This window comes from Amblyomma maculatum, chromosome 7 (assembly GCF_055883805.1).
Source record: "Amblyomma maculatum isolate TAMU_Amacu chromosome 7, ASM5588380v1, whole genome shotgun sequence".
Taxonomy (NCBI): Eukaryota; Metazoa; Arthropoda; class Arachnida; order Ixodida; family Ixodidae; genus Amblyomma; species Amblyomma maculatum.
In genome coordinates this window covers 28,365,256-28,390,862 of record NC_139350.1, presented here as the reverse complement: position 1 = coordinate 28,390,862, position 25,607 = coordinate 28,365,256, and the positions used below count along the sequence as shown (strand labels likewise).

At 44.7% G+C, this 25,607-nt stretch overlaps 1 long non-coding RNA gene across 1 annotated transcript; it reads left to right on the top strand.

Moving 5' to 3' along the window:
• Window positions 1–21,981: 21,981 nt before the first annotated feature.
• On the top strand, window positions 21,982–25,373 carry LOC146182871 (uncharacterized). Its single transcript, XR_014708438.1, has 3 exons — window positions 21,982–22,195; window positions 22,670–22,750; window positions 24,663–25,373. It is a non-coding gene; the product is annotated as an uncharacterized LOC146182871 (long non-coding RNA).
• The last annotated feature ends 234 nt before the right edge of the window (window positions 25,374–25,607 follow it).

Here is a 25,607-nt window from a genome sequence, read left to right as displayed (position 1 = left end):
AGTGTTGACGAGTGTGAGGAACATTCTTTGTTCGACGATCGACGGGCACGTTTGTTGCTGTCGTCGCCGCCGAGTTGCGTAGTTCTTTTGCGGGCGCATGTCAGCCCAATAAAGAGTTAATACCATCAAGTCTGTGTCTTCTTTTGGTGTCAACGGCCTTGTCACCACTGCGTGACAATATAGTTATTCTCAGCAGATCACCTCCTGGCTGGCCCTGTACATGTCCAGGGTAGGTTTCGCGTTAGCTCCTGTGCGCCATTCCTCCATCTCCGCTTCTCGCATTCGTTCTCGAACGTTCGCATAAGAAGCACTCGGGTGATTCGCGGCAGCAGCAGGAATGGACGCCGGCGCAACACCAAAATGGCGGCGCGGATTTGCTGATCGTCGGGTACACCTCGTAGACACCCCCACAAGGATGGTGTGGAGAAGCGTCTAGTGAGTTAGGCTAGCTTTCAGTTAACGGAGAAGCCATTACTCATAGTACTTCTTCGCACCGTCGCTACCATGGTAATGATGCTGCCAATAAAAGCGGCTACCTTTTGAATTGGGCAGGTAACCATGGTGGATACCTTCCGAATACGTCAGTAGAAAGCCGGATACTCATAGGTTCCGACCCAGTCAGGCGCTGGGCATGCGAAATGGGAGAGGGACTCCCTCTCACACCAGCTTTGACGCGCTTTTTTATTGTATTTAGAATTTTACGAACTGAATACCTCTCGTTTCCGCGTACCAATTTTTGTAATTCGTCCTGAACTGATATCGGCACGGTGCAAATACCCTAGAGGTTGGCTGGAAATAGCGGCCTCACGAATATCCCCATGCCCTTTCAGATGCCCGACTACTGTGTCGGAGTATATGGCTTCCATCCCGACCTCCAGTGGTTGCATTTCGTTGGAAGCGAAACGGAGTGGCATCCCAGTGCTGTGCGGTATCAGCGCACGTTGAAGAACCCCAGGTGGCCAAACTTTGCAGAGTCCTCCACTACGGCGTCTCTCATTGCCTGAGTTGCTTTGGCACGTTTTCCCTTGCAAACCTACAAAACATGCGAATTTGTGGGATGCTGTGTAAGACTAGTGGGCGGCTTTGCAATTTGCAAAGCCGTACATGGATAAAACTGTTTCAAACTATTCGACATGAGGACCATTCGAAACTGAGTCGTTATATTTGCCACCCTTTATTATGCAGGATTTGTTAGAAAAACTGGAGGGGTTAGCAATAAATTCACAAATTCTAGCAAGCTATCTTTGTGTCTCCTTGATTGCCGTGAAAGGGGATCACAACTATATTTCCATTACTTAGTTATAAACATCCAAAATCAACCCTCATAGATGATAAATCATTGAACAGCGCTTATGAAGAAGTATCATTAAAATATACAGAAAATCTTGCGCCAAATTCTTTTGCTTACGACAGGGTTTACTGTCATCGTGCGACCGCCATGTTTCGTATAACTTTAAAACGTCTAATTCAGCTGACAAGGTATGAAAAAATGAAGCTATCACTTATGTTTGGTTTTGGTTTTAACGTCTCAAAGCGACTCCGCCTATGAGAGACGCCGTAGAAGAAGACTTCGGAAATTTCCACCACCTGGGTTTTTTTACGCGCGCTGACCTCGCACAGAACGCGGGCGCCTTGCTTTTCGCTTCCATGAAAGACCTGCTGTCGCGGCTGTGATCAAATCGCGTTTGCGATTGACTATTTTACTGGAGTTGAGTATCATTGCTTTCAATAAATCCGATAACTTTCAAATCAGTTCTTTTCAGATTCAAAAAGAGAATTGAAGACGCTGAGCCGAATTATTTTATTTTGGATGCCCAAGCAGAGATAGTTCCATCAATAAAAAGCCTTGAATCCATTATGCAAGAAAATGTGTCTGTGGATATTCATGTGGATAATCTTCATTGTGAAGTTTCCAGGGTCATTAGAAAGTTATCTAAAGTTCGTTATTTATTCAGTCTCGCAATTAAAAGCTAATTTAAAAATCACTTTTTCTTACTCCGTTATCTTAGTCTCCTAGCATGGGGCACCCCCACATATAAAAATAGCCAAATTGCAATCATTACTATAAGCAATTGGTATTATTTGCGATGTACCATATAACACACATTCAGAGCATATATTGCGGGCACTCTAAATTATCACAGTCACTAAATTATATCATGAAATGATAAAGCGGAGGACAATGTCTAACCGGCGGACAATGACCATTCTTTAATACACTGGCAGAAGTGACATTCAGCAATTACACACAACCAGAATCGATTAATCATGGCGCATACCTCGTGCTCGTACTCATTATCGGAAACAGATGACTTGCCATCACATTCCCAACATGCTAGACCCAAAAATTAAAAATTCATCCCATTGGACGCATGTGGACTGCAGTTTAATACACAGCCTCGCTTAATTCTCAATATTTTTTCTATTTGGCTCATTTGCTTAGTAAAATGTATTGTCAAGGTTTTGAATGCGGGTTCAAGATTTTTATGAGGATGTGCATACAGATCCGCTGGAAAATATTTTAAACTGTACTGCATGTCTTATTTCTTCTTTGTATATAATTTTGCACAGGTAATATGCCTGCTCCTTTGTTGTGTTTGCTTTTTTCCTTTTGTTTTCATCGGTAAAGAGCAATGTGTCGAAGAGTGCATGCTACCGTAGGGGGTAGTACCCGTCAAGCCAATAATAATTCAAAACTGGTTCACAGTTAAGAAAAGGCGGAGTACCTGACACACTAGTTCTGTGGGCACCTGAGTATACACTCACCGATAAAAATAACCCCTAAAAACAAGACACACGTGAGGAGTTTCGGGCCTCCGACAATCTAGCTGGGAGGTATCGCATGAATCGAAGATCTTAACGGTCGGCAGACAGGCGCCGGCGCATCATGTCTTCCCATGTCCTGTGCAGGCTATGGCGCTTCTTTCACGCGCAGTGGTACACATATGGTGGTTGCGCGATGTTTAGCGTTGAAATGGCAGCATGCACCCTTGCGCAACAAAAGCAGACACGCAAATGCAGCCAGGCGCCGAAGCCGGCTTCCCCTCCCAACGATAGTCGCACTCCGTGAAATGATCGAAATCAACATCTAACGCAAAGGCTCACGAACAAGAATTAGACCAGAACTGCAGGAAAGTATTGGAATTACAATCAGATGGTGTGCTCTTAATTTCCTTTTCTGCTTTTTGAGTAACGCGGTTCTTGAGTATGGTGACGGAATTATTTGTGCGAGAATATACAGCAAACTGCATCAGAACTAAAGTCCTTCAGTCGTGTCCGACACATCGTGGCCCTATGGACCATGTCACGCCACGCTTTCCGGTCTGTAACTATCTTCCTAACATAACATAACTTCATTTGCAGCGCCTCGAGGATGCCATCTAACCATCGCGTTCGCTGCCTACCCCTTCTCCGGCGAGCCTCAACCTTTCCCAACATCAAATCTTTCTCCAGCGACTCCTCTCTTCTCATCAGATAACCAAAGTAGCTGAGCTTTAACTTTAGAATTTGACCCTCCAACGAGCAGTTAGGGTTTATGGTCGACAGTATCGACTGATTTGATCTTCTGGCAGTCCAAGGAACTTTCAAGAGTGTCCGCCAGCGCCACAATTCAAACGCGTCAATTGTACGGCGGTCAGCCTTCTTCACAGTCCTCCTCTGGCTCTCTTTCCCAGAAGGAGGCGTCTCCTAATTTCATGGCTGCAGTCTAATTCCGGGGTAACCTTGTAGTCCAAGAAGAGAAAATCTTTCACAGCTTCCACTTCTTGTCCCTTGATGCTCGAGGACTTGATAGGGCAAGACGCCATGATCTTTGTCTTTTTAATGTTCCGTTTAAGCCCAAACTTCTCACTCTCTTGTCCGCGCATCAGAAGTTTCTTGAGTTCTACTTCACTTTCTGCCATTAAAGTGGTATCATACGCATATCTAAGGTTGTTGATACGTTTTGCAGCAATCTTCACTCCAGCTGAAGACTCGTCCAGACTGGCCTTCCTCATGATGCACTCTGCATATAGGTTAAATAGGCAGGGCGACAGTATGCAGCCTTGCCTCACTGATTTCTCAATCGGAAACCAATCAGTAAGACCATGCCCAGTTCTGACTGCGGCCTCTTGCCCTTCATACAGCTTCCTGAGGAGACAGATGAGGTGAATTGGAACTCCCATCTCTTAGAGAGCTTGCCGCAATCTGCTGTGTTCTACGGAGTCAAACGCTTTTGCATAATTAATAAAGTAGAAGTAGACGGGTTTCTGGAACTCTCTTGCTTTTTCCATGATCTAGCGAAGGTTGCCAATTTGGTCTCTAGTTTCTCCGTCCTTGCGAAACCCAGCTTGCACGTCTGGAAGCTCCCGATCCACATACTGCTGCAGCCTACCTTGGAGGATTTTCAACATCATCTTGCTAGCAAGCGAAATAGGCGCGATCGTGCGGTGGTTGGAACAATCTTTGGCACTGCCTTTCTTTGGAATGGGGATGCAAACTGACCTCCTCCAATCCTGTGGCCGCTGCAGGGTTGTCCAAATCTGACATAATGTATGCAGAATATTAACAGCGTCATGGTTGAGGTTTTGAAGCAACTCAGCTGGAATGCCATCAATTCCGCTAGCTTTGTTCTTAGCAAGGCTGGCTAATGCCCATTCAACTTCACTCTTCAGGACGCCCGGCTCGAGATGAGTAATCACAACCGCCTCATGTTGAGTTTGCACATCCGGGTCCTTCTTGTACAGTTCTTCTGTGTATTCCTGCCACCTCTTCTTTATCTCAGAGGCTTCAGTGAGGTCATTGCCTCGTTTGACCTTTATCACGCCCAGCTTACCACAGAAGCTTCATTTGATATATTTGATTGGCTTATACAGAGCTCTTGTGCTACTTAATTGGCTGTTGGCCTCACCTGTCTGGCTCTATATGTTCAGGAAGGCATTCCTATCTCTCCTCGCTATTTTATTGAAATCCGCATTGAGAACCTTGTATCTTTCTCTTTCCCCCATATCTTTTGCCATCCTCCTTTCCTCAGCGATTTGCAAAGCCTCTCCAGATAACCAGTTTGATTTCTTGCAATTCTTTTGCTTTGTAACTACTTCAGTAGCAACTTCTTATATTATATCACGAATATCAGTTCACATCTCTTCAGGCTCTCTGTCTTCTAGATCTAATTCTTGAAAATCGATTCCTCCCTTCCACAGCATATTCTGATGGAATTTTATCCAGATCATACCTTAAAAGCCTTCTAGTTTTCTGCGTTTTCCTCAACCGAAGCTTAATTTTGGCAACAAGAAGCTGATGATCGGTGCCACAATCGGCCCCAGGTCTTGTTTTTACTCTTGTATAGCGCTTCTCTATCTCTGCCGGCAAACAATATAATTGATCTGATTCCTGTACAGACCGTCCGGTGAAGTTCATGTGTTCAGGCGCCTCTTGTGCAGTTGAAAATGAGTATTCGCTATGGTCAGGTTGTTTTCTTGACAAACCTCTACTAGCCTCTGCCCAGCTTCATTTGGCTCACCAGGACCGAACTTGGTCTGTAATTCCGGATATTTCTTCACTCCCGACCTTAGCATTCCAGTCTCCTATGAGAAAAACTACGTCTGATGATGGAGTGCGGTCTAAAAGGCATTGCAGGTCCGCATAGAATCTCTCAACGTCAGCTTCTTCAGCAGTAGTGGTTGGTGCATAGACTTGGATAACTGCTATGTTGAAAGAGTGACCTTGGACACGGCCGCTCGATGGAAGCGCACTGGGTGCGGCCTGCTACGTCGCGCCGCCGTCAATGGGCAAGAGCGTCCTTGGAGAGTTTGCAGTACCGCCCGCTATTTCTGCTGAGGGCGCCACTGTTCGGGGACACGTCGGCGCCGGGGTCGCCGGCTCTGAGCGCGCAGTTTGCTTACTTTCTGGGCGCGTTCGCCTCGCGGTTTTTGTGCGCGCGTGTGCAAGCACGTAATGTTGAGACTGGATACGTTTGGTTTTTAAGGCGAAAGCCGCTCTAGGCTCACGGAGCGAAAATCTATGCGCAGAAGCTGTGCCTGTTATCTGTGCGTCGCATCTGTGCACTGGTGTGCCAGTCGCAAAAGCAGACGTGCAAGGAGGGAGATTAAGAATGAAAATGATGGATGGTGATAAGTAATCAATAAAAGTTATAAATAGACATTGATAGAGGTAATGATTAATGCTAATGACCAATAATTGTTAATAATGACTAAAATGATTTGTAATGACCAGTATATCAAACTACGACATGTAATGACCGCAACTGATGAGAAATGAGTAAAAGTGCTTAGCGATGTGTGGTAATGACTATAATAGCTAGGCACGACTCATCGTTACTGTTAATGACTACGAAATGACCAGTATGTAAACGACGACATGTAATGACCACTGCTGATTCTAAACGAGTAACCTGCTTAGTTATGAGTGATAAGGGCTACAATGACTACGCAGGCAAGCTCATCATGACTGAGAAACGACCAATATATCAAACGACGACGACTTGAAATTACCAACTGTGGCAAACGATGAGAGGCAAATGATAGAAAATGGTAGGCTTTCGCCGTCCTGCACTCAAGAGACATCTAAGAGACCCTCTAATTTTATCTGCTGAGCTCGCTTCAGGCAATGACAGCAGCGAGGGGTGGAAATGCACTCGCTTCCTCTGAAGTGAAAGCGGCGCTGAGGTTAAAAAGTTCAGATGATGAAGCATAATACCCTATCAGCTGCCATTGAATTTGTTACAAGTGTCAGCAGATTGGACTTGTTGGTGATTATTTATCGGTTAATCGTGCAAACAACGTGACGGGAACACAGGAGAAGACGGCACAACCACGCTAGTTGTGTCGTCCTCTTTTCCTGTGCTCCCGTCACGTTGTTTAACCTATTTAATTACCAGGGAGCTGGCCAGTGGGCTAGTATTTTTAACGATGAGTTGTGAAGCAGATGAACCCGATGAGGTAGCACCAGAAGCCTTTTTCGCAGGTTATGTGTCGAGGACATATCAGAAAAAGCTACGAAGGTTTTTTTTTTTATATAAGCATGCAATTTGTTCTAAATTTTGCCGCGCTAGTCTGAATGGCCTTGCAAGTAAAGGAGCCTGTGTATACAACGTTTGTTTATACTGTTAAGACTGTTTGAGCCGATGCGATAGAATGAAAAGCCACGTTCCACAGAAAATCCGGCGCCCGCTCTGTCGGCGGAAAGTCGGAAAAAAACCTCTCTGGTAAGAGGCACTTAGTTGATGATACGGCCAGACACCTTTGGCGCAATGAGAACACATGACATGTTCAATGTGGCAGGAGCTGCCAAACTAGAGAGAGTCAATAAGATGTAAGGGTGAAATGGGAATTATTGAAAGCGGGACCCTTAGATCCCAAGACAGGCACACTACAGTCCTATAGGGCACGTTCGTACGGCTTCGGTAAAGAGGGGCTTTATATAGCTATGCGTAGGGCACTATATCATATAATGCGGTGGCTTAAGGCTGCATTCTAATGATATGAGACAGAGGCAGCAATTACGGGATACGGTGAATAAGCAGGTAGCAAAGTGCGGGCACTCTAACGAGGCTCCTTAAGGAGTTGGAGTTCATTTCTTTCTTTTACAAGAAAGGGGAGGCCAAGGCAAAAGGCGACAAGCTTGACTGGGCATTGGCTCCCAAAGCAGACAAAAGCACACGCCTCTAGTATATATAAAATATAAAAAAAAAACATTATGCAACACTTACATACGATATGTAAAAGGTACATGCAGTATACATTGGATATTCAAATCAACAGACCACGCACTCAATAACATAAATTTCATACCGAAAAATATTTACACAAAAAACATTGCATATGAGAAAAATACAGTTACTACCGCCATTGAAATTATAGGGGATATCCATTTAAATATTGTTTTAAGTTCTTTTTAAATACCCAAGGTGCCAATGAAAATTCCACATTTGGTGTGTTGTTGATTAGGGATGGCACCTGAAAAGTTAATTTCTGTTTTCCATAGTTGGTTCGAGTAATAGGTACAAGTTTTTTTCGTGTTCGCAGATCATACGTTACTTTAGATCTATCAGGTAGAGTAGTATACAGCCTATTATGGTGAATTTATTGCAGAAGACGAAAGTAGTAAATATGATTAGCGGCTAATATGGCATTTTTTTAAATAAGGGTTCTGTACGCAAGTCACGCGGTATACCGTAATAACCTTCAATAGCTCGAAGGGCTTTTGTCTGGAGAACAAGCAACTTATTATTTGTAGAAGTTGTGGTTCCCCATATGAGAATACAGCATGTTAGTTTGGAATAAAAAAAGGGCATAATAAATTGAAATTTTTATCCAACCGGGTACCAAATTAGAAATTCTGTAAAGTCATCCTACAATTCTGCTCAAGAACTTAAGACTTAAGAACCCCAAGATTTGTTTATCACTACCAAGTTGTTGCCTAATTTATGCGATATTTGGTAATGGTTTTGAGGCAACATGTCAGTCGAGCAAGAGCCTGTTGTAGGAAATATAGTCAACTGGACCAGTTACAGGTTAATGAAAACCAAGGACAATGGAGGCTTGATGTACCCCGCAAAGGAAGTAATCAAGCTTTGTCAGCTTACGAGCACCTTCATTAACAGGATGATGAAGTCTGAAGAGGTCCGGTGAAGTAGCAAGCTGTGTAAACTTTTGGTTTCATCATTGTTTTCTCATTGTACACAGTACCTGCAGCTAATTTATAAAAACAATGATCGTGCGCATGCTAAGGCGCTATGCAAGATATCGTTATGTTGCTGCCCCCATTGATAGCGAGCTGGGCTGGAAATGTCAACTCAACAGTGGAGCGATGTTTATGGCTATGGCATAAACCTCTCTCAAGAAAGGTTTTCCGTCTGCGAGTGGTAATGTTCTTCCTTTTTTTTTGTGTGGCCATTAAATAAGTATAATCGGCTGATCGCTGAATCTCGGCTGCAGTTACGCTCTGACGCGTGAACATTCTTGTGATCACAGCTAAGAGTTTCACAACAGCAACACTCGATGTGCGTTCTTCCATTGAAAATTACAAACCAGCAAAATTGTATGGGTTTGCGAGCAGCCTATAAAAATAGTAATAAAAACTTTCGGCGCATATACGTAGCACCTTGAGGCGGACCGGCTCTATCGAGCGCGCTTACTTTGTCCGATCATGCAAAATGCGGGAAGCCATGACGGATAGCGTTCTGGCGTAAAAAGTTTAAGGTCTCCAAGTGAGTAGGAGATCCTAGGTTATCATCTAGATTTAACCTAATAAACATCTTCATATTTCCACAGTAAAATTTGTCACAATGAGATAGAAAGGTTGGTTACATGTCGCATTTTCACAGAGATTGCTCATTTTAGGACATTTTTTATTGGATAGCGCTGGCAGCTTAGAACAGGTTGACATCAATTTGTGTATAAAAGCTATATGCAGGAATGAGTAAATGGTATGGAAATGACACACGGAATTCGCGACATAGTTAAGTGGTTATGCATTAGGCTACCATGGCTGCTGAACAGCTTCGAATTGTTCACAGCCGGGTCACATTTTAATGTGACGAACAACTGGATTCGACGAAACATCACGGTAATTCGAGCTCTCCATTCGAGTGGCCTTGAACCACCGTGACTATAAGTTTTTCGGGGTACACTCCAGTATACATCATTGCCGAGCAAGCGCTAAGTGCTGACATGGTCACACTAGACATGACAGTATATACTAATTCTTGTTGCCAAATTGTGTGAAGCGGAGCTCTCATATCCTTAAAACAAAAGGCTTCTACCACGCCGACGCCTCTCTCAAAGCGCAGCCATGCTCAGCTCTCCGCGCGCGGCTGTCCCCGAACGGTGGCGCCGCGGCGGTGGCGACTGGAAGTAGGCGCCTCCCGCCGGTTTCGGGCGATGTAGCAGGCCGCACCTAGTGCGCTTCCATCCAGCGGCCGTGCCTTGGATGCGAAGTGAAATCATCCGGTCGTTTTTGGGGTTGTACCCTAGCACATGCTTTGCCCATTCTTCTGTTTACTATAAGAGCGACCCCATTCCTTCTCTTGGATTCGTGCCCACCATAAAAGACATAATGGTCGCCCGAGGAAAATTCTTCCATTCCGGTCCACTTGAGCTCGCTGATACCCAGGATATCAATGTTCAATCTGTCCATTTCTCGCTTGACGACATACAGTTTACCTTGCGTCATAGATCTTACATTCCATGTTGCTATGTGATATATATCATTGCAACATCGGACTTTCCGGTCGCTTCCCGACACATCCACAACTGAACGTCCTCTTGGATTTAGCCCAGCCGCTTCATTCGTCCAGGAGCTTTTAGGAATCGCCCTTTGTTCATCGCCCGTAACATGTGGGACGCCTTCCAACCTGGGAAGTTCATCGTCCGCCGCCAGATCATTAATGCTATTGTGACTGACCATAGCGTTTTCTTCGCAGCAAATACTGGAGTGGGTTGTCATTACCATCTCCAGTGAATCACATTTTGTCAGAACTCTCTGCCGTGACCTATCTATCTTGGGTGGTCCTACACAGCAAAGTTCACGACTTCATCGAGTTTCGCAAGCCCCTCCGCCACGACAAGGCAGTGATCCATGAAGGGGGCATCAGAATTTAGTCATGTCTATTTGACAAAGATTATAAATGGCAATACAAATGAACTCTGCATGTAGTTAGTCAAGAATTTGAGGGGAATGCGTTGCGTTTCGCGGTCATAAATTAATCGATTTACAGGAGCGTCCCATTGCGCTGAAAGCTTTTGGCAATGGGAGGAATGATGGAAGGCGACATCATTTCGGCTACAGCTGCTCTTCATCTAAACTTAGGCAAACCATTGCTGGATCGGATTCACGTAATTAGATGATAAGTTTTGCACAACGCATGGAAGACGTGAACAGCGCTCGCATGAAAGCCCTCAATGGCCTCCTTTATGAAGAAGGAACAAAATTACTCAACCCTTCCAAGTTGTTCGCCTTCATCTTCAGTAGCAATATCTGTAATAATTCAGTTTAATTTACGAGCAGAAAGAATTCGTTTTCCTTTTCATTTATTCATCATCATAATTACCCGACTCACTATACCCATTGCAGGGCGAATGCCTCTCCTATTTTCCTCCAATTACCCCAGTCCTGTGCTAGCTGCATCAACTTGACCCCTGGGAATTTATACATCTCATCCACCCATCTAATTTTCTGCCGCCCCAAGCTACTCTTACATTCCCTTAGAACCCAAATCTTAGAGACCATCGGTAATCCTGTCTTTGAACTACGCCCTGCCCATGCCCATTTCTTAATTTCGACTATAATGTCAGTAACGTGAGTTATTTCTCTGACCCACTCGACACGCTTCCTATCTCTTAACGGTACCTTTTTTAGTTATATGGCCCTCTCCGTTGTCCTCAACTTAGGCAGAACCGTTTTCATTACCCTCCATGCTTTAGTCCCATATGTCAGTACCGGTAGGATGCAACTGTTATACACTCTCCGCTTGAGTGATGCCTGTAAGATGCTAGTAATCATGTTCGCGTGCCTTCCAAATGCTGTCCATACCAATCTCATTATTCTAGTTATTGCCCTTTGGAGCTCTGTGTCTGCGGTGACTACCTGTCCTAAGTAGACATATTCGCATATCTTTCGAATGCTTCGCTACCTATTTTAAAATACTGTTCCTTTACTTTCCACTATTTATTCAAGCTACACAAAGTAAAATATGCTACTATTTGAAGAAGTTTAAAGTTAACAATCCACTACGCATTTCCCTTCCTGCAATCTTAGGTAATAGTATCCACAATCGGCGAGTGTTCCCGCGTTCGCATGCTTTCGGCAGCACCCGATACAAATAGCGAAATACTATGTGCGCGCATGTGAGACCGAAATAAAAATCTTGATGTTCACATTAGAAAACGAGAAGTATATTGGGGCCAATGGCTGCAGTGCGCTATTTATAGTTTCTGTAGACAACAGCTCGCATCCCTCCATGGACAATGTCTCATTGATGATCATTAAACACACATAAACAGGAATCTCCTCACCAATATTGCTTTTGAAGGTGAGCTTACGGCGACATTTTTGCAAAAAATATACATCGCTTTATTTTGCTTTACGCGGAGGAGTCTCAAGATGGCGACTACGTCTTGCCACTCTAGGACAGATCATAGGCTGCACCCTCGCGCTTTTAGCTGCCAACCATGAAGAAGTTAAGAGAACCCGTGCTTTACATACGGATGTTTAAGTTCCAATCTTCCCCGCTCGGCACGCTTTTGTTCATGCAACCGAATCTATGATGTGCTAACAAATTAGAGCTATAGTTCGGTGTCATTGCTATAAACAATTCTGAAAAACAGCCGAGTATCAAAGGAGACACACATAACTATCAAATATATGGCTTATTCTATATGCGTGTCTAAATTCTAACGGAAGTTATATACGCATGACATAGTTAACAAACGAGAAGTTATGAAAATAAAGCAGCACGCTTCATCACTTTTGTATCCTGCACTAGTTTCAGTTTCGTTTTCTTTCGGCCCATGCTATCATCCATCACCAGTTTTTTTCTCCTTTAGAGCGCCCACTCACACACTGTTGTGAATAGCCTACCTTTAGCTGCCCTCAGCGCCTGTTCGTTCCCTTCGCCCGGATAACGAACACCACAGGATGGCGACGAGAACTCGAGCATAGTTTTTCATTGCGAGCACAACTTTCAGAATCGGGTCGGGAGGATCGCTTCCACCGCCCCCACTGTTCTTGCCTACGCCAGGCGAACAGGCAGGAGCTTGTAAATAGTGGAAGGTGGTCTTCATAAATTTCCTGGAAGCGGTTGGGGGCGATGAGCTACAGCCCAAGCGTGGGAAAGTAATGCATCTGAACTCCTTCGGAGTTGAAGGCCAACGAGTATACCACAGCCTCAGCGCCACAGAAGTTCCGAGGATCCTTGCGCAATTGTCACCTCAAGTGCTGACGGTGACTCCGTCAATGCTGCTGCCTAAACGATGGATGCCCACTTCGCAACGGCAACAAACGACCTGGTGGAACGTCACCTGTTCTGTGAGCGCAAGCAAGTACCCGGTTAGAACTTTTAAGCTTACGTAAGTGGTCTTCGAGTACTTTGCACTACATGCAATTTCGGAACTGCAACTGACCGCATGACCTGTGACCAATTACGTGAGGGAACAAGTTCACAAAAGATACAAGAGCGCTTATATTATGATGAAGTATCTTATTTGTTGACATTGGAAAGCAGATCGAGCAAGCAGGAAATCAATTAGAAGAATTCACCGACAGCGCTTCTGTGAACCGTGTGTTGTCGACAGTGACGCCACGCATTTTCGGCCCACGGACGGAATGCGCGCAGACCCTCTCCGGGGTCCCACTTCGGTGCTCTGCTCCGCTGCGAATTAGCTCTCGGGTTACTTGGCCGTTCCGACCTCGGACATCTGGTGGGAGAGGGTGTGTTGAGAGGGACCGAATGGACCGTGCCGCCACCGAAACGGACCCCTTTCGGTCACTGTGTGTTCTGTACGCCATGCGAGCGACTGTTGTGAATGCAGAGACAAAAAATCTGTTCCGTTGTGTTTTGTTTTGACGACTGTGTCGACTACACGTATTCGCTAAAAAAAAATTGGAGCATTCAATCCCTTGCATGGTACCCGATACCAATGTGGGTCGGCTCCGCACCTCGAAAATGTCTCTGCATGTCCAGCAAAACCCAGCCACTGCCGCAACTGTGGATAGATTGGTCATCTTCCACACCGAGCAGGTCAAGGAAAAAGGAAACCGCATAAAACCAGTGCCCTGCCAGAAAGTTGAGACAGCCGACGCCATCACAATCCTAAATGTCAGCAATCAGGATGGCCCGTCGAAAGAAATTCGTGCCACAGTTTCAATAGGACAACATCCTTTTTCTCCCGTTTTGAAACTGGCGCTACAGAGTTCCTTGTGAGCAAATACCATTACCGCAGATTCTTAACGGACGTCCATGCGTTGTGCTCGCATGCTGCTTCCCTCCAAAGCTACTCCGGAGAGGAGGTAAACGTCATCGGAAGCTTTCTGGCCGAGGTGACTCGTGGCCAAACCACTGCCGGCGTGGTGTCCCACATCAGTGGCGGCTTTGCTCGAGCTCCACGTCATACACAGCATAACCATCGTCTGTTCAAGGTTGACCTGCTGAAGCGTCATGCACGCTGACTCGCCCGCTGACTCGCCCCCTTGCTCTCCACCGAGCTGAGGAACAGTTGTCGCACCTCTTCACTGCGGACTTTGAACTCTTAACGAACTTCGTCCACCACATCCAGCTTCCCTCTTCAGTGCCGCGGATTTCGTTTGAACAGTGGAGCATGCCCCGACTCTGCGAGTGGAAGTTTCAAGGCGCTGCATTGTTTGCAATCACGGAGTGTAATAGAATCCGTGTCTGCGTCGAAATGGGTCTCTCCCGTAGTCTTCGTGCGAAAGAAATAGGGCTCGCTGCCGTTGTGCGTGGACCTCCGGGAGGCTCACACGCTGGCGTGTTTCCACTCCCGCACACTAAAGAACTAAATCAACTAGCAGGTGGACATATTTTTAGAATCTGGACTTGGCACCTGCGCACCACCGAATTGAACTTACACCGGACAGTAACGACCTAACAACGTATTACCCATGATGGCTTGTTTGGATTTGAGAAAGTATGTTTTGGTCTGGCCTCTGCTCCTGCGGCTTTCAAAAGAATGATGCAGCTGTTAAAGAGCAGCAAGGGTGTGCTCTGTTGCATTGTGACAGAAGCGTCTGGAGAAAGACATGCGAGGAGCATGTGAAAATTTGAAACAGGTACTTCAACGTATAAGTGCTTCAGGATTGAAGTTAAATGGAAAATACCTTTTCGCTGTTCCTGAGCAGCACATTTTGGGACATATCGTTAGTGGGAAAGATTTGTGTCCGTTAGTGGGAAAGATTTGTGTCCATTGCTTTCCAGTGAACACGCTGTTGTGAAAGCGCCTGCCCGTCATGACGTTGCAACGTTGCGCTCTTTCCAGGGACTTGTAAGGTACTACTCCCATTTTATACCACGATTTCGTGTCTAGTTATTCCATTCAGGAAACATTCGAGGTCAAATGAAATGTTTGCTAGCAGTGAGGAAGCACAACGCGGCTTTGATCTCGTCAAAAACGCCTTAGCAGCTAGTCCCGTAATTCAGATGTTCACCTATATTTAGATGTAATCTTTGGAAAACGGTTTGGATGCTATCCTTCAGCAACGCGATGTAAGAAATTTGCATTGCGAACCCTGATCGCCGAGGAACGAAGATATTCTATGGGTGAACGAGACGCTTTTTTGATATGTCTGCTGCATGCGAGCATTGGAATGTCTGCCTTCGGGGATGAATGTTTGCGCGGCGCTCAGGCCATTAGACTTGGACTGGGATGTCACCCGCGAAGCTCCTACACGATTTGCAACTAATATTACGGGTCAGTATTGCTGGAATTCCCTCTGGGGGTGACGTAGATTGCACGGTTGTGCTGAAACCAGTTCACGAGAGGTTGCAAGCTAAGCGATCATACACAAAACAGTGTACAGATAGGAGATGCGGTGCTAGGGCCCCAACAATTCGAAATAGTAACCTCTGGCGGGTAAGATTTCCCACAGCTGGAGGCAAGGCATTCCTTTAATACATGGGTCCATTTTAAGCCCCACCATGGTGTTGCAGTGGTTAGACGCCCGACTACTGTGCTGGAGTTCCAAGGTTCGATCCTGGCCGCCGTCGTCTCCGTTGCGATGGAGGCGGAACGAAGTGGCGTCCGTGGGCTTCAGTGCGCGTTAAAAACACCCAGAGGGTCAAAATTACTCCAGAGCCCTACTACGGCCTCCATTTCTTTCTTTCCGCTCTCACTCCCCCCTTCCTCCATTTCCTTATGGCGCGCCTAGTGTGTCCACAGAACTAGTGTTACAGATACAGCGCCTTTCCTTTCCTGCGAACCAATAATTATATTTCAAGTAGCCACAAAGGCCGGCTTGAATTCCATTCTTCTAATTGGCGATCGCATCTGGAATGCATCTAAATTAACTCTCGTACCAGAAAACAGCTCTGGCACTATATTGCCCTGGGCACTTTCTCTAAGCAGTCAAATACTTGTGGAGATCGCTCAGAACAACTATCAGCTGAAACAACTACAGCTGAGCCATATTCTGCTTCTCCAGCGGTTAAAACAAGCTCAACTCCTGCGTGAAGCAACGACACGGGACAAGGGCTGCGTCGAAGGGCAAAGGAGCGTCGTCCGCCTGACAGACTACAATACTGACTCTTCTGTTTCTGTTCTCTTGCTTCCTATATGCTTGCACATGTGTTTGGGGTTTTTTAAGTGGGAGGTGATGTTGTATCCTGCAGAAGTTTCGGTTGCGTTTTGCTTCGTCCCTTGACATCATCATCACCACATCACTCTCTCTTCTCTGGAAAGCACACGGTCATACACACTGCTGTAAATAAAGAGTCTACTCTTACTGCCGCCTGCGCCTCTAAGTTCCCTCCGTTCAGATACCGGAGACCACAGCCACTAGACAGGGGATTTCTGAGGAGAACTACTTCCATATGACCCCAAATATACCGTAATTACAAATCATCTGGAGTCCATTTAATCTGCGCCTTTAAGGGCATGACGCACCAGATTTAGTGATTCCAGCTTACGGCTGCATTTCTGATCATGATTCCCGTACTTCCTATCTGCAGCATTCATAACCACTAATCCCATAATGTGTTCTAACGCGTTCTAAACAAAACATCGCAGTCAGGCCGCTACGCCAGTAAGACTCCGCCAGCTTTTCTGAGACGCTTTCCTACGCAGCTGAAGAGGAATGGGGATGACATACCAACGCAGCTGCCAGAGCTGCAGCAGCTTCGCCTGGGGGGTGCCTTCCTTCTGCAGTCCACGCTAGGCTCCCATGGGAACCTGTCTCTTGCTCGCTGGACATCCTCGCCCGCCCTCGTCCGCGCCCAAGGCGACTCTGCGCGGTAGCGACGAGCAGCGATGCATTAACGCCATCTGCGTGCTCCATGACAAAAACAGCTTCTCGTCAACCTAAACCAAGCGCGATCAACCACGATTCCTGACCAGACGGTATGCCGTCGAAGCCTCGACTGAAGCAGTTGAATGTTATCTATACTTCCTTATTTTACTGCGTGTCGCAGTTAAGAAATAATTTATAGAACACTTTTGTTTACTAACGTAAATTACAGTCCCTTAGTATGGGCACCCCCACATTTACAAACATAGCCAAATTGCAAACATTACTGAAGTACGCGATTGGTATTGCTGCCGATGTACCGTATAACGCACATACTGAACGTAGATTCCGTGCACTCGAAATTCCGTGCACTCTAGTCACGAAAATATATAACGACATATTAAAACACAGGACAAGGATTTACCGCCGGACAAGGAACAATTTTTTATTACACTGGCAGAACTGCGAATGAGAAATAACACACAATCAGAATGAATTCATCACGGCGCATACTTCGTGCTCGTAATAATTATGGGAAACCGATGACTTGGTATCAAACTCCCAGCATGCTAAACCAAAAAATTAAAAACTCATCCTCTGGCCTCATGTGCACTGCAGTTTAATACACAGCTTCACTTTATTCTCACTAACGTTTGAATTTGGCTCATTTGCTTTGTAAAAATGTATTGTGGAGGTTTTATATGCACGTTCAAGATTTTTAGAGGACGGGCCTGCACATCGGCTAGATACTATTTTAAGCAGTACTGCGCGTCTAGTTTCGTCCTGGTATATAATTATGCACAGGTAAAATGCCTGCTGCTTTGTTGTGTTTGCTTTTTTTTCTCTTGTTTTCATCGGCAACATCAATGTGTCGAAGTGTGCATGCTACCGTTGCCTTTTACAGGGGGCACAATACCCGTCAAGCAAATAATATTTCGAAATTGGTTCACAGCTGCTAAAACGCGCAGTGTCACAATTGTTCTGTGGACACCTGAGCTGCGCCCTAAGTTAAGGGAAGAAGGGGTGCCGTAGTGGAGGGCCCCAGAATATTTTCGATCACCTGGGGATCTTTAAATTGCGCTTACATCGCACAGAACACGGACATCTCAACGTTTCGCCTCCACTGAAACGCAACTGTCAGCGGTTGCGATCAAACCCGGGTAGCCAACAAGAGGTTACCTGGCATTTTGCCCTCCAGCATCAATGATGTTGAGTAAAAATTTATTTGCTTTCATTTTGGTTATGATAATTGGGCCCCGAAGTCGAGCGCCCTAAGCACTGCACCGAAGAGGCTGGTTGCAAAGACCTCTACATTCCTTTGGTCGTAAACAATTGTACAATTTGCATGGATTGACAAGAAGAGCAGCCAGTAAAAAAAATCCCGATTAAAAGCGACAACTGTGTAAAATATGCAATTGTCCTCTGGCTCCCATCATAACGGAAAAAATAAGAGGAGACAATATTTATCATTTCGCTTCAACCCTTGGCTTCAACGAGAGGCTTTTTTGATATGTCTGCTGCATGCGAGCATTGGAATGTCTACTTTCGGGGATGAATGTGCTTGCGCTGCGCCCAGGCCATCAGGCTTGGACTGGCATGTCACCCGCGAAGCTCCTACATGATTTTCAATCAAGATTACGGGTCAGTATTGCTGCAATTCTCTCTGGGAGCGACGTACACTGCACGGTTGTGCTGAAAACAGTTCACGAGAGGTTGCAAGCTAAGCGATCATATATACACAGTGTACAGATAGGAGGTGTGGTGCTAGGGCCCCAACAATGCGAAATAGCAACCTCTGGCGGGTAAGATTTCCCACAGCTGGAGGCAAGGCATTCCTTTAATACATGGGTCTATTTTAAGCCCCACCATGGTGTTGCAGTGGTTAGACGCCCGACTACTGTGCTGGAGTTCCCAGGTTCGATCCTGGCCGCCGGCGTCTCCGTTGCGATGGAGGCGGAACGAAGTGGCGTCCGTGGGCTTCAGTGCGCGTTAAAAACACCCAGAGGGTCAAAATTACTCCAGAGCCCTACTACGGCCTCCATTTCTTTCTTTCCGCTCTCACTCCCCCCTTCCTCCATTTCCTTATGGCGCGCCTAGTGTGTCCACAGAACTAGTGTCACAGATACAGCGCCTTTCCTTTCCTGCGAACCAATAATTATATTTCAAGTAGCCACAAAGGCCGGCTGGAATTCCATTCTCCTAATTGGCGATCGCATCTGAAATGAATCTAAATTAACTCTCGTACCAGAAAACAGCTCTGGCACTATATTGCCCTGGGCACTTTCTCTAAGCAGTCAAATACTTGTGGAGATCGCTCAGAACAACCATCAGCTGAAACAACTACATCTGAGCCATATTCTGCTTCTCCAGCGGTTAAAACAAGCTCAACTCCTGCGTGAAGCAACGACACGGTACAAGGGCTGCGTCGAAGGGCAAAAGAGCGTCGTCCGCCTGACAGACTACAATACTGACTCTTCTGTTTCTGTTCTCTCACTGTAAAAACAAAAACACCTTTTTGGGCATTTGTCTGATTCAAAACACCCTTACACCCTGAGTCTAGGGTGTTCGTGCCATTGGAAATCACCTCTTGCATGCCAAAGGGGTGCTTTGGTTGGAGAATATGCCTTAGGGTGTTACGGGCAAGCAATATCACCTAACATGCTGGGGGTATAGGCGGCGTAACTTCGTAGCCTTTTATACACAAGCGGCGCTTCTAATATAACCCAACACCTAAATAAAGCAACAAAAGTAACGCTAAAATTAAAATTACACACGAGTGCTGTCTAAAAATGAAACAGAAACTGAAACAAAATTTCACCGCCAGGAGGCCGCCGGTAGCTACGAACGCTCTTTTCAAATTTCACAATATGGCCGTTAGCATTGTGAGGTGCGTTTCGACCACGTTTCGGCGAATGCTGAATGTGCTTCTTCGATTGTGTACCCTCGTGAAATGTGTTGCATTTCCCATGCATATGTGTTACAGAAGTGTGTACGCTTGTGAAGTGCCTTCTACATGTGGTGTTTAGCGCAAACGGGCATTTATCGTGTCGGCAAGTGTCCGGGCTTCTTTTTGCTTTGCTCAGGCCGAAGGACTGCTGCACCGCTTTATGTTTGAGATGTTCGAAAGAAGAAGGCATGGACGATTTTTTTTTCTGCGTGACTAAGAGGTATATGCGCCGACTACATTGCACTCGCGCTGAAATCGCACTGGTTGGTTCGGTGCCAGTGATACGAAGGCGGACAGCGTACTTTGCGGCTGACGCAATCGTCTGTAAAGGTAAGCCTATTCTCACGCATATTGCGCTTTGTGGGAACAGTGTCCTACCGGATTGCTGCATTCTGTGTCTTTTTGTGCCGGAACGCTCCACAATGTGCTGAAATGAAAACGTGAGACACGCGCTTGTTTTCACCTGGCTGCCAAAATGACATGGCACATGTGGTAGATATCGCGGCGAGTTACGCAGATTTCGCGCAAGAACATGTCTCAACTTTCTTGAACAGAAATAATGTATGTGCTACGTTTCCTTGCATTTTGTACGCGCAGGAGGTCCACGAAACGATTTTCGTTTCTTGACAGTTTGATTTGCGCTCAGTTCGCAACGACTCGGTTTTGTTCTAACGTTTCCGTTCGTGCGGCAAGGTCATGTTGGCGTACTACCTTAATTCTCCTAGCACTCTCGACTCCCCCCTCCTCCCTTGTCTCTTACACTTCGCGCTCGCTCTCCTGAAACCTGTTTCATGCTTCGTCGTCTTCTTTCACTCGGAGCGCTGCGAACCCCCCCCCCCCCCCCCCCCTTTTTTTTTTTATTTACTCGGAGCATAGGCGCGCACCGTCCTGCTGCTCGGGGAGCGTCCTCCCGCAGCCCTTAAACTTTTTGTTCGAGGAGGCTATGTTCGTTCTCGGCGGCCGTTCAGCGCGGCACGCCTCTGCGCTCGTGCTCTCGGCATCGAAGTGCGCTGATCGGCCGGCCTGGTTGCATAATAGTTTATTCCAAACTGCGTAAACTCTATGCCGCTATCATGAGCCTATGTGAACTCCCCGCGTCTGGATTTGCCTTTTTTAATCACAATGGGAGCATTTTTCATTTTACAGGGACCATATTTTGCGGTTGCATGGAGTGTGAATTTGCATTTTTATTATGCTGCTTTTGTTATGGCGTTTACTTTCGCTCTCGAAGAATCATTTAGGTACGTATTTTAGTTTCAGCAAGACTTCAATTAAGGCACTTGTACACATGCTAAGTCAGCTGATGTGGTTCAAACCATCCAGTTTTCATCATTTTTTTATGGTCACATTTCAACATAACCGTTTGACCGCATTACTTGATTTTTGTAGTGTCTTTAGACTAGAATCAATGCATATTCGATACTGATGCCTCAGCATTCAAGTAGAGGTCGACAGCTTGAATTCCGTGGCCAAATATTGTACCGGATGTTGCTATTACAGAGTGATTCTGACCAGATGTTTACTTTTTTTGTCTTTTGCCTAAATGTAAATATGAAGCGGTTATCATAGCCTTAGTCGCATATGTTTACCTTCTTTGCTCATCACAGTGCGCATATTGCAGGCAAATTTGTGACTTACTGTTATTAAAAAATTTGTAATGTATGTTTTGAAAGCAGTTTACTGATTTGAAGGGCCCATAAAACAATTTGACTTTCATATGCTAACGATGCATGTCTGTAGATTGTCTCTAGAATTGAAGCCTACTTTTTAAAGCTGAGCGGGGACCCTTAGTTTAGAGATATATTAAACATTTTATTGCCATTCAGCCGTGTGCCAAGTTGAGGGAAGGAGGATTATAATTTTTGCTTTGTTATTTTTTATATTAGACTTTCCTTAATATTGCTTGCAGTTTGGCGATGAGTGGCAAAATACTAATGGTTTTTGCAGTTTTCTAACCTTAGTGAATTTTTGTAACTGCTGTTTGCTAATGTCAGTATTTTTTTTTCAGATATGTACAAATGCATCAATTGCCTTAGCTGTTGTACGATGATTTTTAATATTCAGTTACTTGAAATATTGAGTAAAATGAATTCTTTATGGCTACCATTCACACAAACTTGCAGTTCTTACATGACGTCAACATGCTGATCAAGAAGGACGGCAAAGAGGCAGTTGAAATTGGCCTTAACAAGACACTTGTCTTGGTTTTGAAGGACACCATTCGTGCAAGAAAAAAGGACATTGCCCGGGTGCTCGAAGTATGTTCTGAGGGAATATGTGAAAGGAGAAAGAAGCGTGAGTATTAAGCTGTTTCCTTCTGTTTGCTGCATGTGCTATCTAATTGGCAGTTTTTCGCTAAATGCCTACATTTTTGCCATTTTGCATTCCCTTATAGATATACTAAAAACATGGCTGAGCATCAGAAAGAATAATAAAACCATAACTAGCCTGTGCATTTCTTCATATGTAACAATTTTCGCACTAGCTAAATTTAAATTACCTATTGTTTTTCTCCATTGTAATGGTGCAGCCTTTTCGAATCTGTTCAACTAGTAGCAGAGAATTAGGTGATACCTGATTCGAATCTTCACAAGCTTTGCTAATTTTTGCTGTCAGATGTTTGGCTTTCAGTTTGCGTGCCTCTACAAGTTTTAAATTTTGTTTATTTGCCTTCCTAAATTAGACAATAAATAATCGCCTCAAAACTCGGCTGTCTCTTTTTACCTGCAAGGAGGTACACCATTGTTGTGTTGCTTATTTCTATTGTAGATGTACAGACAGTATGCATTCTGCAACTCTTGGCAAACATTGGGAACCAGCCGGGAGCTCTGGATGTTGTTTGTATCATTTGTAAGTTTTCTCTTTGTCATTTGAATATTCAGGAAGCCTACTTGAAACCGACATTATTAGCGAATTTTCTTTGTTTCTAAAATGGTTTAACGTCTAACTTGTAATATGTATTAGTGATTCATAATTCAAATAGAAATACTACACAAGTTTTCATCACAACTGTGAATTCTTTGCCGTGAAAGGATTATTTGCACTGTAAGTACAATCAAAAGCACTTTTAAGAGACTCCTGCCATCACATGCTTACCACGTCGTATTGAATACAAGAGTCACCTGATGAAGCACTGGTAATGTCAAGATTGGTGAAGTGTGCCATTTGACTAAGCACTCTGCCGCAGTGGACCAGCAGTGCTTTATCAGATGGCTCTTGCAGGCAGCTTGGTGGGGTTTAGCATTTGCTGGAAAGGGGTCTCTCAACCTGCTCATGCATGCTAGTACCTAACATGTTCCTAATGTCTGGAATATATAATCTGAGACTGCTTCAAAAGAAATATTTGCCACACTGTGGTATCTTGCAGGCTTCTGAAGGTGGGTAATGAAGTTTAATAGTTGTTTTAAAAAAATGCTGTAATTTGCTAGCCAAGTTTGAAATGATGTAATAATTTTAATTCTCCTGAGATTAGGTTTACCACATTGGTTGGGAGAAAATACTGCTGTGTTTCAAGGTTCATGCTGTATAAATATAATGCCTTCAACTACAGATGCTAACATTTCATGCATTAACCATGTGGCACTGTCATAGACATTCTCATTTATAGTAAACATTCTAATTGTTATTTTTGCATTTCAAGTTAGTCAACATATTTTTAGTTTTCGAACCTTTAGTATTTCTAAGTGCTCAGACTGCCTGCCGCTATAACGATTACAACTTCTTGAACACTTGAGCTTCCTGCCGCCTCTTGAGGCTCACCACTGATGTTCTGGATGTCTATGCATACAATGTGCTATGCGTGGAAAATGTTTTAACATGCCATGCTTCAGTGTTGACATTTTTTAGAGCTTCTGCTGTTTGGTTGTTTGGTAATGCTCTGCTGTTGCACATGTAATTGTCGCTCAACTCAAAGCTCCAGTGTACACTTTCAATGAATAATGTGTGATGAAGTTTCAGAGCTGCCACATAGAGCAGCGAGAACACTTTTTCCTTGTTACTAAACCTTGAATGTAAACACTTCAGGAAGTATTGCGATGACATAGGGCTTGGCTGGTTCATACTTAGCACAAGAAGACGTGCAAAAGTTCAGAAATGCATTATGTGTTATGTATTACATGTACTTTGTTTTTTTTTTGTTTTTTTTTGTCGTGCCTCATCACTAAGTATGCTCTTTCCACGTTTTTTTTTTTGTTTGGTTCTGCAGTATCTACTTGGCCAGTGCAGGGTATGCTGTAGGCCTTGTGTGAAGCCTTCAATTGAGCCAGCTGTTAATATTTTAGTAGTAAACACCGTGCTCCAGTGCTGTTTATTGTTTATTTACGTTTTTAACTATCATAATAAGCATTCCAGTTCATGTGAAATGAAAAGTTCGTGGGGCAGCATTGAAGTTCCCTAACCCAGGTGCTTTTGATGAGTGTAGCCATTTTTGTTTGATAAAATAGCTTGCATAATCTAAAATTACCATGCAACAGCATTCTGCATGAATAAAAATGGGTTGACCTTATCTGCTCTCATGACTGGATCAGACTGCTGGCTTTGTGCCTCCTGAACCAACAATAACAGTATACTCTGCATTGTTAATTGTGAGATAACCACCAGTGGTTTCCGATAGGGCCCTTTTCCAAGCACACTGCTGTACACTAAAGGAGCATTGGCGTATTCTAAATATAGAGTAGAAAATATGTTGAATTTGCTTTTTGCCAGGTGCAGTGTATATTTATACAGCTGCTCTGTTATGCACTTCTTTCACAATTTTATCAAGGAACAGGAAGAAAAGCCTGCCACGCCCTGCGTCGGATATACTGGGAGCAGCATCAAAGAAGCTGAAGAGCATTTCCCTCCATTCAGCAGCGGAAGCTTCTTCGAGTCATCGACTCTACTTAGGGTATTGTTCGAATAATGGGTCGATTTTGGCTGTTCAATCTGACATATGACAAGGGGTCCGACAATTTGTGCTGCTTTATAGAGCACCTCTTTTTGGGCGTCTGCGTGTCGAAGCCAAGATGCGCTGCACGACGCTTTATTTCATCGCTTAAGGCCGAATTTTATGCAAGCGCACGCGTTGACACTGACAAAGCATAGTATTAATATTGTGTACTGCGATTATTGTTGCATACGACTAAACGTTTTGTTGTTGCTTTTCAGAAATGTCACCATGCTGTTGTGTTCATTGTTCGGTTCGGTTTTTGAAAAAAATTGTATACTTTGTTGTCTGCATTTGTTGGAACTGTTTTGCTTCTTTCATTTTTTTTAGGTATTTACGTACATACCATGTATGTTTTTGCCCGTCTGCTAGGCTATCGGTGGAGAGTGGCAGTATTGTTAAATAAATGAGGTTCCATATCGCGCATCAATGAAGAAACAGAACACAAGTGCCCCCCTGCCCCCCCCCCCCTCCACCAGTACCCGAGCACCCACTAGCCCGAACCCTGACCCTTCTATGCCGAATAAAAGACTTCCAGTTTCCTTCTGTGTGACATTTTTTTGTAACATGCTCTGTGAATTTGAAAAAACAATCATACTGGCATGGGCGATTCGAATGTCAAAATAATGGCATGCAGCATCTCTTTACATGCTCATTTGGCATTACAGGTGGTTAAAAGGAATACCATTAAGCTTGATTGCAAATGTGTACATAGGAAAAGCATTAAGGAACGTGTAGTGGCAAAAGTAATTCCTAATTAGGGAATGCAATATATGGACGTTA